Here is a 12,679-nt window from a genome sequence, read left to right as displayed (position 1 = left end):
GGTTAAAAGTGACATTTCGAAAGTTATTTTCCATGTTCGAAAATTTCCGTGCTGTCGATCGACCGGTTTTCGAGCCACGGTTGTAAAAATTTAACTTCTTGTCTGTCAGAAATAACCATGCTCGGATAGAAGGGTTAATCGATAACCTTCCATCTGTCAAATTTTAACCAAAAGTAAAAAAAAAAAAAAAAAAAAAAAGTAAAAAAAAAAAAAAAAAAAAAAAAAAAAAAAAAAAATCGCCGTATGGTTCAGACCCTAAGTGCTTGTAAAAAGTATCTTTGAACAGTCAAAAAGTTCATCCTATGAACACTGAGTTCATTCGTGACGTCACGCTGCTAATACCGTCGACCTGATAACTGAGTAGACAGAGAACATAAGTGTCAACCCGTCCTGCTCGGGCAATTTTGATGCGGTGATGTGCGTGGTCTCGATGAGGTTCGAGTTTTCTGCTGAACGAAAGCGATGGAAAATAATGTCAAAAGTAGAAAATACAATCATACGCAAACACAACCACGTCTTCGTATTGAATGAATTTGTTCGTTTGTTTCGTTTTACTCTCCGTTCGTGCTCCCGCTCAAGGAGTGGATTACCGAAGTAAAGCAATCACTTACAAAACCACTGTACGATAAACGCAAGTAGTGACGTCACTACTTGCGTTTGCGTTGTTTTTTTTTGTTTACAAAACAAACACATTTCACGGTCTGCGCAACCTTTTTCTGTACTCATTGCTTCCCGCCTTCCCGCTCAATGACTATAAAATTCATTAAACTGTGGTCGACGTGGTAAGTAAATTTACATTGCGTATACACGCTACTTCAAAACTACCCAAATTTGGGTACAATCCACCCAGATCGGTAAAAACTGAACCTGTGTGAACGTCGATCGGATTCATGTCAATGTTGTTCATTTGTCAACTTGTCACCCAACCAGCGTTGCCAGCTCATTTTCATAAAAATCTGGACCAGTTAAAATATAAAATCTGGAAAAATCTGGAAGGCTAAAAAAAATCCTGTTTTTAACATAATGCTATTGAAATCAAAGTGATGTGCCAATCTCTTGTAAAATTCGGTCAGTATGATCATCTGGAATTTATTGAAAGTACCCGAATGTTTATGAATTACATGTTTAAATAAATTAGATAAAACAAATAACTTATTAGCATTGCTTAAATCTTCCAAAAGTTAAGAAAAGTATTGACACAGTGTGTCCAAAATGTTTGAATATCCATTGCGCAGCATTTCAAAAATTGAGTTAAATCGTTGGTGAAATACAGCAGAAAATATTTTTAGAATTTTTTCTTAAATTGTAACTTGTTTTTAAAAAGAATGAAAAGCAAAGAATCAAGCAACTTTGATGGGATGGATTTTTTTAAACTAATAGTAGATGTAGTGCTTACTTTTTGATGCAGTACCATAATATGTCTTAAAGATTTTAATAGTTCTAAATAATTCTAATATAACCCTGAGGTTGATCAGACTTACAATGTAATTCTTGACATCATAGTAGGCATTTTATTTTAAAGTAAAATTCACCAGGCTGAAGTGGAAATCAAAGCCTAACATCGTGGTATTCACACACAGTTTACCTAAACTACACTGTTTGCATTAATATTACGAATAATTTTATTATATAACTAAAATGAAAGACTGAAAGCGGAATTTTTATATTTCCTGGGTCCCAGATCATGAAACTTTTTGTTAGTCTGAATTTACATGGAACTCTTTACAGGATATCTTCGTCCTTTTTTCGGAGTTCATCAGAGTTCCATCATATTTCTTTTCTGGATTCCCCTAAAATAATCTTGATAATATCCAAACGTTTACGTAACATTCAAAGAGTTCTCTTGTTATCTCTTATAAATCACTCTCCGATTCCAGAACTCCCTCAAACTAGCAATAATTTCCAAGAATTGGCATAATTTTGTTCTCATCTTTCTCTATGAAATTCCATTAGAATATTCTTAATAATTTCTTTGTCACACTCTTCAGAATGACCGTCACACTATTCTCAGACTTATACGATAATTCCCTTTGAGCTGCTTCGTAAGTAAGGTCAGAATTTTTTTGAAATCCTTTTCAGTTTTTGCTAAGTACTCAAATACTTTTCCAAAATAGCTCAGAAATTGCCAGATGTTCTTTTGGCATAATTCCGATTAAATTTCTTAAAATTTTATAAAAATGAATCTCCATAAAAACATTGCACAGAATTCCATTGAAATTATTCTCACGATTCGTATCAGCATACTCCTTAAGTTTCATCATAAGAACTTGCTTTGATTTCTCTTCTGAATTCTATTTCTATTCTTCACAAAATCTCCATGCAATTGTCATCAGAGTTTTTAAAAGACAAGTGACACTGTTGAAAAGTTGTACCTCTATCTGTTAGTATTAGCCACTTGGCTTTCGGTATGATAAAATCAACTCAACTGCTCGCCTCCGTGTCAGAACTAAGAATCAATTTATTACTTCTCTCTTATGCTAACTTAACCTACCTAGCGGTGGCGGACGTGACCCTTTCTGCTGGATCAGCACAAACTGCGTTCGCTGCCCGAGTGGCGTGATCGCGTTTATGCTGATCTTTTTGTTTACATACATTTTATCGTCCGTCTGCGCATTGCTTGCGCAGGGCCGTATCCACCACACGCCCTATCCGAATGAAATTTAAAAATTAATTCAACAGAATAAGTTTTTAAATTGTTTTTGAATTATTTATGTTGAGTTTTTTTTTTTGTATCAAGATTGTATAATATAATTGTTTTACTATATAAATGTGTGTAACATAATTGTATATAATTGTAATATAGATGTATTAGTTATGAAAATGTGTTTGTAATATGTTTTTGAATTATTTATGATGTGTTTTGGTACCAAACTTGTATAATATAACTGTGTCTACTATATAAATGTGTGTAAAATAATTGTATATAATTGTAATATAGATGTATTAGTTATAAAAATGTGTTTGCAATATCTTTCTCTTTTTTTTTTTTTTTTTTTTTTTTTTTTTTTTGTTTTATTGTTGTTTCCACATTAAGAAACTATTTCGAGTTAAAAAAAATTTTTAATCCTATCCTTATGAATGATATCCGTGTTATTCCCTATTTGGATCTTTATATTGGAACCTAACTCCTCAAGGACCTGATATGGCCCTTCATATTTAGGCTCCAATTTAGACCCCACTTCTCTCTTTACCAGGACCTGTTGTCCCTTTGCGAAAATTTTGTCTCTACATCCTTGCTTGTTCTTTTCTACCCTAGTTGCTTTCCCTTTCAGAAGACTTTTTCTAGCTTCTATTTGGGACTTTTGCAACTGGAATTTCAAAATACTAGCATAATCGTCTACATTGTAGACAGGGTCGGTCTCATTCTGTTCTGTTAGGTTTGATGGAAGTGTGCAAAGCTTCCCAAATACTAGTTCATATGGAGTCTTGCCCGTTGCACTATGTACCGTTGTATTATAAGCGAACTTATAATACGGTACCCAGGCAGACCAATTTCCGTATGAGTTTCCCGTTTGGATACGAAGAAAATTTCCCAAGACTTTGTGGGAATTTTCCAACGATCCGATTGTTTGGTGATGATAGGCGGTAGAGTTCAACTTCTCTACCTTTAGTTGATTACATATTTTAACAAATAGAGCAGACATAAATTCTGTCCCTCTATCTGTTAAGATTTGCGTTGGAACACCGTAATTTAAAATGACATTATCGACGAATGCTTTGGCCACAGCATCTGCCGATTTGTCCAAAATTGGTGTTGCCGTAATGTATTTGGTTAAATCGCATTGGGTTGTCAAAATATATTGATTCCCTTGCGCGTCTGGTAGAAGAGGACCTACAAGGTCCAAGAAAATTTTCTCGAACGCCGAACTGGCCGTACTAGTCAACTGCATTGGTTGTCTAGTATTTTGGCTTTTGTTCTTTTGGCATTGAGGACAATTTTTGATAAAGGATGCGATATCACTATCCATGGACTTCCAGTGATATCGCTGTTTGATGGTGTTGGTTGTTCTCTTGATTCCCGCATGCCCTGCAGTTGGCAATACGTGGAAATCGTTTATTACAACCTGTTGGTCTTTTTTGTTCGTAATTTCCGTGATTTTCTTTCCTATTATAAAAATAGGTGGCATGCCACTAACTTGGAGGGCTTCAATCTTTTCCCTCAACGATTTTGCTTCGTTCGAACATTTCAGTGTAAGGCCTATAATTTTAGTTGCTCTCGCGAAGTCCACTAATCGTTTCATCACTCCCCGTAGGTGAGTTAATGACGTATTAGGCTCGATAGAGAGAACTCCTTTCTTCAGTTGCTCATCAATTGTTGTTTCTGTAGCTTGGCTATTTTTGTCGCTGTTTTTGGGCCCAATTTGTATTTCTATGTAGTTAAGTTTTTCTTTCTCATCTCCTGTCTTTAGTTCATCTGACGCCTGCTGTTTCTTGGCTTGCGCTCTTGTACACACCAAACCAGTCTGCGGTGTGAGAGCTTTCAAATCTTCTACGGAAATTCGTGATAACGCGTCCGCTACCACATTTTCCGTGCCCTTTTTGTACATTACGTCAAACTTATACTCCTCCAGAGCGAGACGAAACTTGGTCAGTCTGCTCGAAGGGTCAGTTAATGTAAATAAATATACTAGCGGTCTGTGGTCTGTATACAATTCGAATTTTCTACCATACAGATATGGTCGAAAATGTCGAATCGCCCAGACTAGACCCAAAAGTTCTTTTTCAATGGTGCTGTAATTCTTTTCAGCACTGTTCAGGGCTTTGCTTGCAAATGCAACTGGCCTAGCATTTTGGTTGCTTAGGACTGCACCCAATGCCTTACCTGATGCATCTGTATGCAAAGTAAAAATGTTTGACGGGGAAAAATCAGGGTAGTCAAGGACAGGCGGGTTCATGAAGCATTCCTTCAGAAACTGGAAGGAGTGTTCACACTCGTCTGTCCAGACGAACTCCACATTTTTCCGCGTTAGTTTATTCAAAGGACTGCATAATTTGGCAAAATCCTTTATGTGTTTGCGGTAGTAGTTCGCAAACGCTACGAAGCGCTTTACTTCGTCGGCTGTTTGAGGACTACTCCACCTTTTTATGATTTCGATCTTCGAAGGATCTGGCTTAATTCCTTCGACAGATACTAGATGACCCAAATATAATAACTCGGTCTTTAAAAAATTACACTTTTGCGGATTTAGTTTTAGGTTGGTATATCTTAACCTTTCAAAAACTTCCGCGAGGTTTTTATTGTGTTCCTCTAAAGTTTTTCCAAAGATGATTATGTCATCCAGATATACAAGGCACTTTTCCATGTTGAGACCTGACATTGCTACGGTCATTAGTCTGGAAAATGTTGAAGGGCTTACTTTTAGTCCCATAGGGAGACGAGTCATTTGGTACTGACCCCTATTAGTACTAAAAGCTGTCACCGATCTATCTTCAGGTCTTAACTCACACTGGTAGTAACCCTGAGATAGATCCAGATGCGAAAAATATTTCGCTCCGGCTAACGACTCAATTACCTCTTCTATGTTAGGAAGTGGAAATTTGTCGTCTTGCAGTGCGTTGTTGAGCTTGCGATAGTCAATAACTAATCGCCATTTTCTTTTATCATCGGTCGATTTCTTTGGAACTAGCAACAACGGGCTGTTCCATTCTGAAACGGCGTCTTCAATGATCCCTTCCTCGATCATTTTATCCACTTGCCTTTGGACTTCCTCCTTTTGGGCTTGTGGTAATTTGTAAGGCCTGGTGTACACTGGGTGTACATCTGGCTTTACCGTGAGTGATGGCTGGTAAATTCTTGTCACCGATAATTTGTCATTCTTCAGACAAAAAATATCGTTATATTTCATGCACAGCTTTTGAATAACTGGCTGGTCTTTCGGGTTGATCCCATCAAGGTTCAACTCCGATAAAAGCTCGCCCACTCTCGCATCATTATGCTTGGAAGCGCTTTCGATTTCTATGACATCATAGTTTTCGAAAGGCTTTGTTGAAATGGTTAAATTCTCAATTTTTACAGGCTTATTTTTAACGTTCATCATACGGACAGGGATCTTTCCCTGCACCGGTTGCACAATTGCACCCGCAATAAAAACATGAGGCTTTATTTCCTCATTCAAAATCACCAACGGTTTGGAATACCGGGTGTCTATGAAGGTAACGACTTCTGTTCTGGGAGGTACTATGAAGTTTTCCTCATATCGAGGCGCTCTTAGCGATAGCGTAGAATGTTCAAAATCGATTTTCGCACCAAATTTTTTCAAAAAATTTGTGCCGATTAGACCAATTACACTGGTTGGTAAATGATCTACCACGTGAAAAGTTATAGGATATACTAACTGTTTATATTCCAAATAAGTATCAACCGCTCCCAAGGTGTTGGTAATTCCATTTATACCATACACCTCTATGGTACGGGATGGATCAATGCATCTGTTCAAATTTTTTGTTAAACGTTGATCTATGAGACAGCATGATGCACCACTGTCCACTATCAACTTAAAATTTTTGGCATCGATTAGAAAATCTAACCGTAATGCTCTATTAGTATTGATCGAATTAGCGAAAAAACTCCCCTACGTTTGCTTCTTCTCGGGGTTGTTGCTGTTGCGACGGCTGTGGTTCTTCAGCCACGTTCGCATTTCTTCTGCGGTTACTGTTGTTGTTGCTGTTGTTGTTACTGCTATTATTGTTGTTATTTCCGTGATATCCACCACGGTTGTGATTCTGATTTCGATTGTTTCCATGGTCGTCACGGTAACCTTGATTATTTTGGTTACCCCGATAACCATTGTTGTTTTGATGCGGTCGATTGTTGCGACCATTCCCGTCGTAGTTTCGGTTACCGCCACGATTACCATGGTAATTGTTACCACGGCCTCCGCGGTGGTTACCTCTACGGTTTCCCCTGTTGAAAAATGGAGGTTGATAACCCCCCTGAGCCCACATTGCGGACTCAGCGGATGCATGAGGTTGCACCTCCAATGCATCCGAAATAGCAGCAGTCAACGTCTTTGGATTCCTAGATTTCACTAGGTAAGCTGCTGATTGATCCTTAAGACCGTTTATGAAGGTTTGCACTGCTATGGGTTCCACTACTGGCTTCGCTGAGGCCTCAGTGGTGAAGGGCACACCCTTCGAAACCCATGCGGACGCTAATTTGGTAGCGAGCTTTTCTACCTCGCTGCCAAAATCCGTCACTGTTTTGTTCTTTTGCTTCAAAGCTCGTAATTCAGCCTCCACCGCAATAGGTGTAAGTTGAATTGCGAACTTTGTTTTCAAGGCAGTTGTCGCATCTGCCAGTGTTTGGGTTCCATCAATGGATCCCCTCGCGGCACCAATTAACCGCGATTTCAAAAAATTAATAAAATTGGCCTCCGGGACGGTAGGATCGTCCTCCCGAAGAACCTGCACGCTATCCAACCAGGATTGTAGCGTGGCTGCATCCCCGTCGTATTTATCCACGACGCGGATTGCCAAGCTAAGATCCAGTTTGGGCGGCATTATGGGCTTAGTTTTTTCTTCGTCAGATTCGCTTTCGGATTCTTCTTCCTGTTCACCTTCTGCTTCTTCTTCCTGTTCTTTTCTTATGAAAAATTGGTTAACTTGCAGCCTAAATGCTGCGAACGCGTTGTCAATCTTCTTGTTTGCTAATGACAGTACAAACTTTTGCAGTGAAGTTACGTGTCTGAGCACCGTATCCTTCTTTTTGGAATATTGGGGGCTCGTTGCGTTAACTGTGGCAACAGCCTTTAATAAATTTTTCACTACTGTCTCTTTTTCTACATATTGGTCCATGTATGCCTACAATGTGACCTAACATAGACAATTCAGAGGATTTGACTCAAGAAGTTAGAAGGTTTTCAGAAAATTTCTTAAAATAGCTTCATAGTGTGAAATAATGGCTTCGGTTCGTCTTGCTTTGCTAATCTTCCACAATGGAGAACTTTAATACCAATTAGGGAACACAGTGACGACCTGATTTCTCGAAATAATTTCTTATGTGATATCAATGTATGTTTCGGAAAAATTTCCAACTTTAAATGCAAATTTACGCTCTTTTAGTCATGTACTCAATTCATTAGCAAGAAAATCGACAAATGAGTAAAGCAATAGAGAATCATGTAGATCGATATAATCGTAAATAAGTAATTATAATGCACAAAACAAAAATTTCCACTGCCTATATAAATATTGGGAGTCCTATTAGTAGAACTCTATTAGATTTACACTTGAATGCATTGAGATTATTTTTTTTTTTTTCTCTTCTTGTAAACATTGAATATTGGAAAAGGTTCTAGAACACACCTTACTTGTTACTAGTGTTATGCATCTTGATTATATGATTATGTTTTCCGATATCAGTTCATTTTATCAGGCACTTACTATCGCTTCCCTTTTTGTTCTGCAAACCGGCAACGACGACGATGACGACTACGTTCTCGTCGTTACAGCACGGCGACTCACTTAGGGCTTCACAGCATCTACGGTCATCTTGAGGCCGTTGTAGGCCCAGTTTAAGTCCTCGATGAGGCCTGCCGACCTTATCCTCAGGGCAGCTCCTGCTGCCAGGTTGTATACCGCTTCAAAGATTGCACGCTTCGCGGCCATCACTTCCACAGATAGTTTTTTGTCTCTACGGGAAATTCGTTCCCAAAACTTTTTTTTTTTTTTCGCGTTCAAATTGCTCTATCGCTTGAGCAACTATAAAGAAATCGATACTGTCCACATGTTCAATGTTTTTTTTTTTTTTAATTTTTGTTCACTTTGTCTTTTACGGTTCGCCTTTTTTTTTCTTCCATGCGCACTCGTGGGGTGGTGGTTTATTGTAAATTTCAGCTTCCACTGGACTTTAGCCGCACTTCCAATAGCACTTCGTAAGATTTCCCAGCAGTGGCTTCAAATATTTTTCCTTGCACTTGAATATCGGTCAAAGTTTTGTCAATTTACTTATTGAGAGGAGTCCGTCTTCAAACCTTAAACTTGCGCATTCACACGGCGTGCCGCCCTCTCGGCAACGCGCTCAGTGTTGTGGCGGTTGATCTTCGCTACTCCTTTGAAAATCAAATAGCCAGCGGCAAAGACCGCCATGGCACACAGAGCCACTGTTTGGGTTGTATGATGTCCACACTGGGGCTGTGGCTGTCCCCCACTCGCGGCGGCTGGTGCGGCGACGATTTCGTCCGCACTGAACCAACCCATATTGTCACTCGCGGTTTCGTTTGATTACTAAATTTTTTCCACTGTTTTCACTAATTTAACGACCATCTATCAGGCTTGGCTGTTGTAATTGTAGTTTATTGGCCTGTTAATCACAGAAACTTTCTTTTTCTGCCGCATCGCATCGCAGTGCACTCGCTGTTCGAACTCGATCAAACACACTTTGTGTTTGTCATTAATTATCACTTTTCGTCGCGGCGGCGGTAGCGTTCAATTAACGGCACACAATTTGCAGCACTCATCTACTGTTCCTTAGAGCTCCTGGCATGATTCGCCATGAAAAGTTGTACCTCTATCTGTTAGTATTAGCCACTTGGCTTTCGGTATGATAAAATCAACTCAACTGCTCGCCTCCGTGTCAGAACTAAGAATCAATTTATTACTTCTCTCTTATGCTAACTTAACCTACCTAGCGGTGGCGGACGTGACCCTTTCTGCTGGATCAGCACAAACTGCGTTCGCTGCCCGAGTGGCGGATCGCGTTTATGCTGATCTTTTTGTTTACATACATTTTATCGTCCGTCTGCGCATTGCTTGCGCAGGGCCGTATCCACCACACTGTCTTCAACCGGAGGTTGCACAGACTGAAAACTTAACACTAGAAAACTGACTACACACCAAACCCAGTAGACCAGTAAGGAAATTTTCAGGTTGCGAAAAGTTCCACTGGCTGGAGCGGGAATCTAACTCTCACTTCGTGGCACACACAATACGCCTGAAGGACGGGTGACACCGCACGACCACGAAGCTTACAAAGATAGATGGAACTCTACTCAGAATCAACTTGAAATTCTCCTTTGGTTTCGCACAGAATTTGCCTCACACTTCACTGTAAACTATTTTCAACATTACCTTAAAATTCTGAAATTCTAGGGCAATTCAAAATTCTAAAGAAATTCAGACTGCTGTAACTCAATATTCACCGGTACTTTAAAAAAATGCTAAAAATCATCAGATGCCTTTCAAATTTTCCTTATGAATTATCCTCAAAAATCTCACAAACATACTTCAAAGTCCTGGTGGTTGTCTAGATTCAAATGCCTTGCTAATTTTCCAAGGCTGAATTTATTGTTTTCAATCCTGAACAGTTTTCGATTTCTCTAAATTAAAAAAATACGAAAATTCCTCCATATTGAAATTTAGATTTTTTAAAATATATAAAATATATAAAAATTCCAATTAAACAAACATTCAGGCCCACTATTTTATACAGGTTTGAAGATTTTTTGCAGCGAATAATCTTTAGAAAATGGCTCCATTTTCATGATTCTGCAACCCATTAACATGCAAACATGTTGTAAAAATTGCATGTACGATGTTGTAATAATTTCCAACGTTGATGGCCTTTAATAATTAAAGAAGCAGTTTTTATTTTTTTATTAGAGTGTAAATCTATTGCAATGATATTTAAAATCTGGGAAAATCTGGAACATATTTTAAAAATCTGGAAATATACGTGATCTGTCTGTGTATCTGGCCGGATGACCGAAAATCTGGAAAATCCAGATAAATCTGGAATACTGGCAACGCTGCTCCCAACACAGTTTACCCATTTTGGTTAGGTTCAGTTTTGACCGATCTGGGTGAATTCTACCCAAATTTGGGAAGTTTTGAAATACCGATAATCTACCTACTTGAGCACAGAAACCTACCTAACTACTTGAACTAGGTTGCCAAATCACGAATGATATGGTGGTTTGATCGCAGATAGGCGACTCTGAACCAAGGTTGCAAATACTCATTTCAGCTAAAACAATGTTTTTTTTTTATAGTTGAAGATGCTAATTTCAAATAACAGACTGTAGTGGTAATTTTTATACGATAGATGGAGTAGATGAAAGCATAGAGTTGATAGTTCCGTTAGAGTACGGTAGTGTGAAGATTGTATATAGATATTAGACAAGCGAGCTAGGACAACTTTTAAGGAAGGTACAAATCGGTTTTTTCATCTCTCTTTACCAAACTCCCCCTTTTGGAGAGGGATGGTGAGGGGTGCCCCCCCCCCCGCCACCACTGTTTTTTTATTATTATGAAATAATTAGATGCCATGATCATATTTTGAATTGGTAGGATACAAGAAGTGATTGCAAAAAATGTGTTTGACATACTAAACCTGTTTATTTCACTTCATGAGAGTCACAATCAGCGATTTTTCACACACTCACTCACTCACTCACTCACTCACTCACTCACTCACTCACTCACTCAGCGATCAGCAAATCGCTGATTGTGACTCATAGAAAGCAAAATTTACAGGTTTTATGTTTCAAACGCATACTGTGTAACCTCTTCTTGTAAGTTATAAGTAAAACATGTAAAACATACCATCTTTTGGTTTTATTATTCCGAAAAACATTATTTTAGCTGAAATGAGTATTTGCAACCTTGCTCTGAACCTGTCCAGCGTGGTCGTCTTTCGCTCCTCGAGTGTTAAAAGACCGGCCGGTCAGATGGTGAATCTCAGAATTACGAGTTCGCGGTGGACTGTTAAGGATCATTCTGAGGATCTTGTTTTGGATCCTCTGAAGCTTTGGGTGGTGGCCCTTAGCACAACTCTCCCAGATTGGCATACCATACTCAATAGCCGGCAGAATGATCTGCTTGTGGACAGCAAGCTTGTTTTTGAGGGACAGGGTGGACTTCCTGTTTATCAGACGGTAGAGCGACCTGATCAAGATGTTACACTTGGTGGATGTCTTGTCCACATGGGATCGGAATAGCAATTTGCTATCGAGGGTGAGACAAAGGTAGAATACTTCACTCGACCATTCAATGGGAGTGCTATCAAGATGGATCTTGACGTTAGCAGGTGGAACAAGCCAAGGTGAATTCGAGTGTGGAAACAGAATAGTTTGTGTGTTTAGCTGCACTGATACAAATCTTCCAGCTCTTTTAATAGTCGGACAAAACATCCAGGCCTGATTGTAGTTTACTCGCCAGAGCACGGATCACTCGACCCTTATAGATGATGGAGGTGTCATCTGCGAACATTGACAGGATACCACCACCCGGCAGGGGAGAAACGTCTGACGTAAAAATGTTGAATATAATAGGCCCAAGCAAGCTACCCTGAGGGACCCCTGCATCAACGTTGAACGTATCAGAGGGGACATTGTTCAAGTAGACCTAGAATGATCTGCCCGACAAGTAGTTGTTGATGATCTTCACGAGGTAGATCGGAAAGTTGTATCGATGCACACTAGGCCATCATGCCAGACATTGTTGAACGCCTTCTCGACGTCCAACAATGCCATGGCAGATGTATTGGAAACGGACTTGTTCCGCTTGATGATGTTAGTAATCCGCGCGAGTTGGTGGATGGTAGAGTGGCCTTTCCTAAACCCGAATTTCTCTTTGAGAAAGATGTTATTATCATTTGAAAACTCCAGCAGACGGCTGAGTATCAACTTTTCGAATAGCTTCGAGATGGAGGACAAGACAGGCTTGTGTATTGGAATCACTT

General features: G+C 39.2%; 2 protein-coding genes across 3 annotated transcripts in view; both read left to right on the top strand.

The window, feature by feature from the left end:
* Positions 1 to 12,679, top strand: part of LOC135701165 (SLIT-ROBO Rho GTPase-activating protein 1-like) — a 278,720-nt gene that overhangs the window by 163,463 nt on the left and 102,578 nt on the right. The gene's annotated exons all lie outside the window — the stretch shown is intronic.
* Dip-C (dipeptidase C) overlaps positions 1 to 12,679 on the top strand; it is a 557,142-nt gene that overhangs the window by 474,318 nt on the left and 70,145 nt on the right. The gene's annotated exons all lie outside the window — the stretch shown is intronic.

The sequence above is a fragment of the Ochlerotatus camptorhynchus genome, unplaced genomic scaffold, assembly GCF_037179485.1.
Source record: "Ochlerotatus camptorhynchus isolate MF236.1 unplaced genomic scaffold, CSIRO-AGI_Acam_v1.1 ptg000150l, whole genome shotgun sequence".
Lineage (NCBI taxonomy): Eukaryota > Metazoa > Arthropoda > Insecta > Diptera > Culicidae > Ochlerotatus > Ochlerotatus camptorhynchus.
The sequence above is the reverse complement of the archived record's forward strand: the minus strand, read 5'-3'. Positions and strand labels throughout refer to the sequence as shown.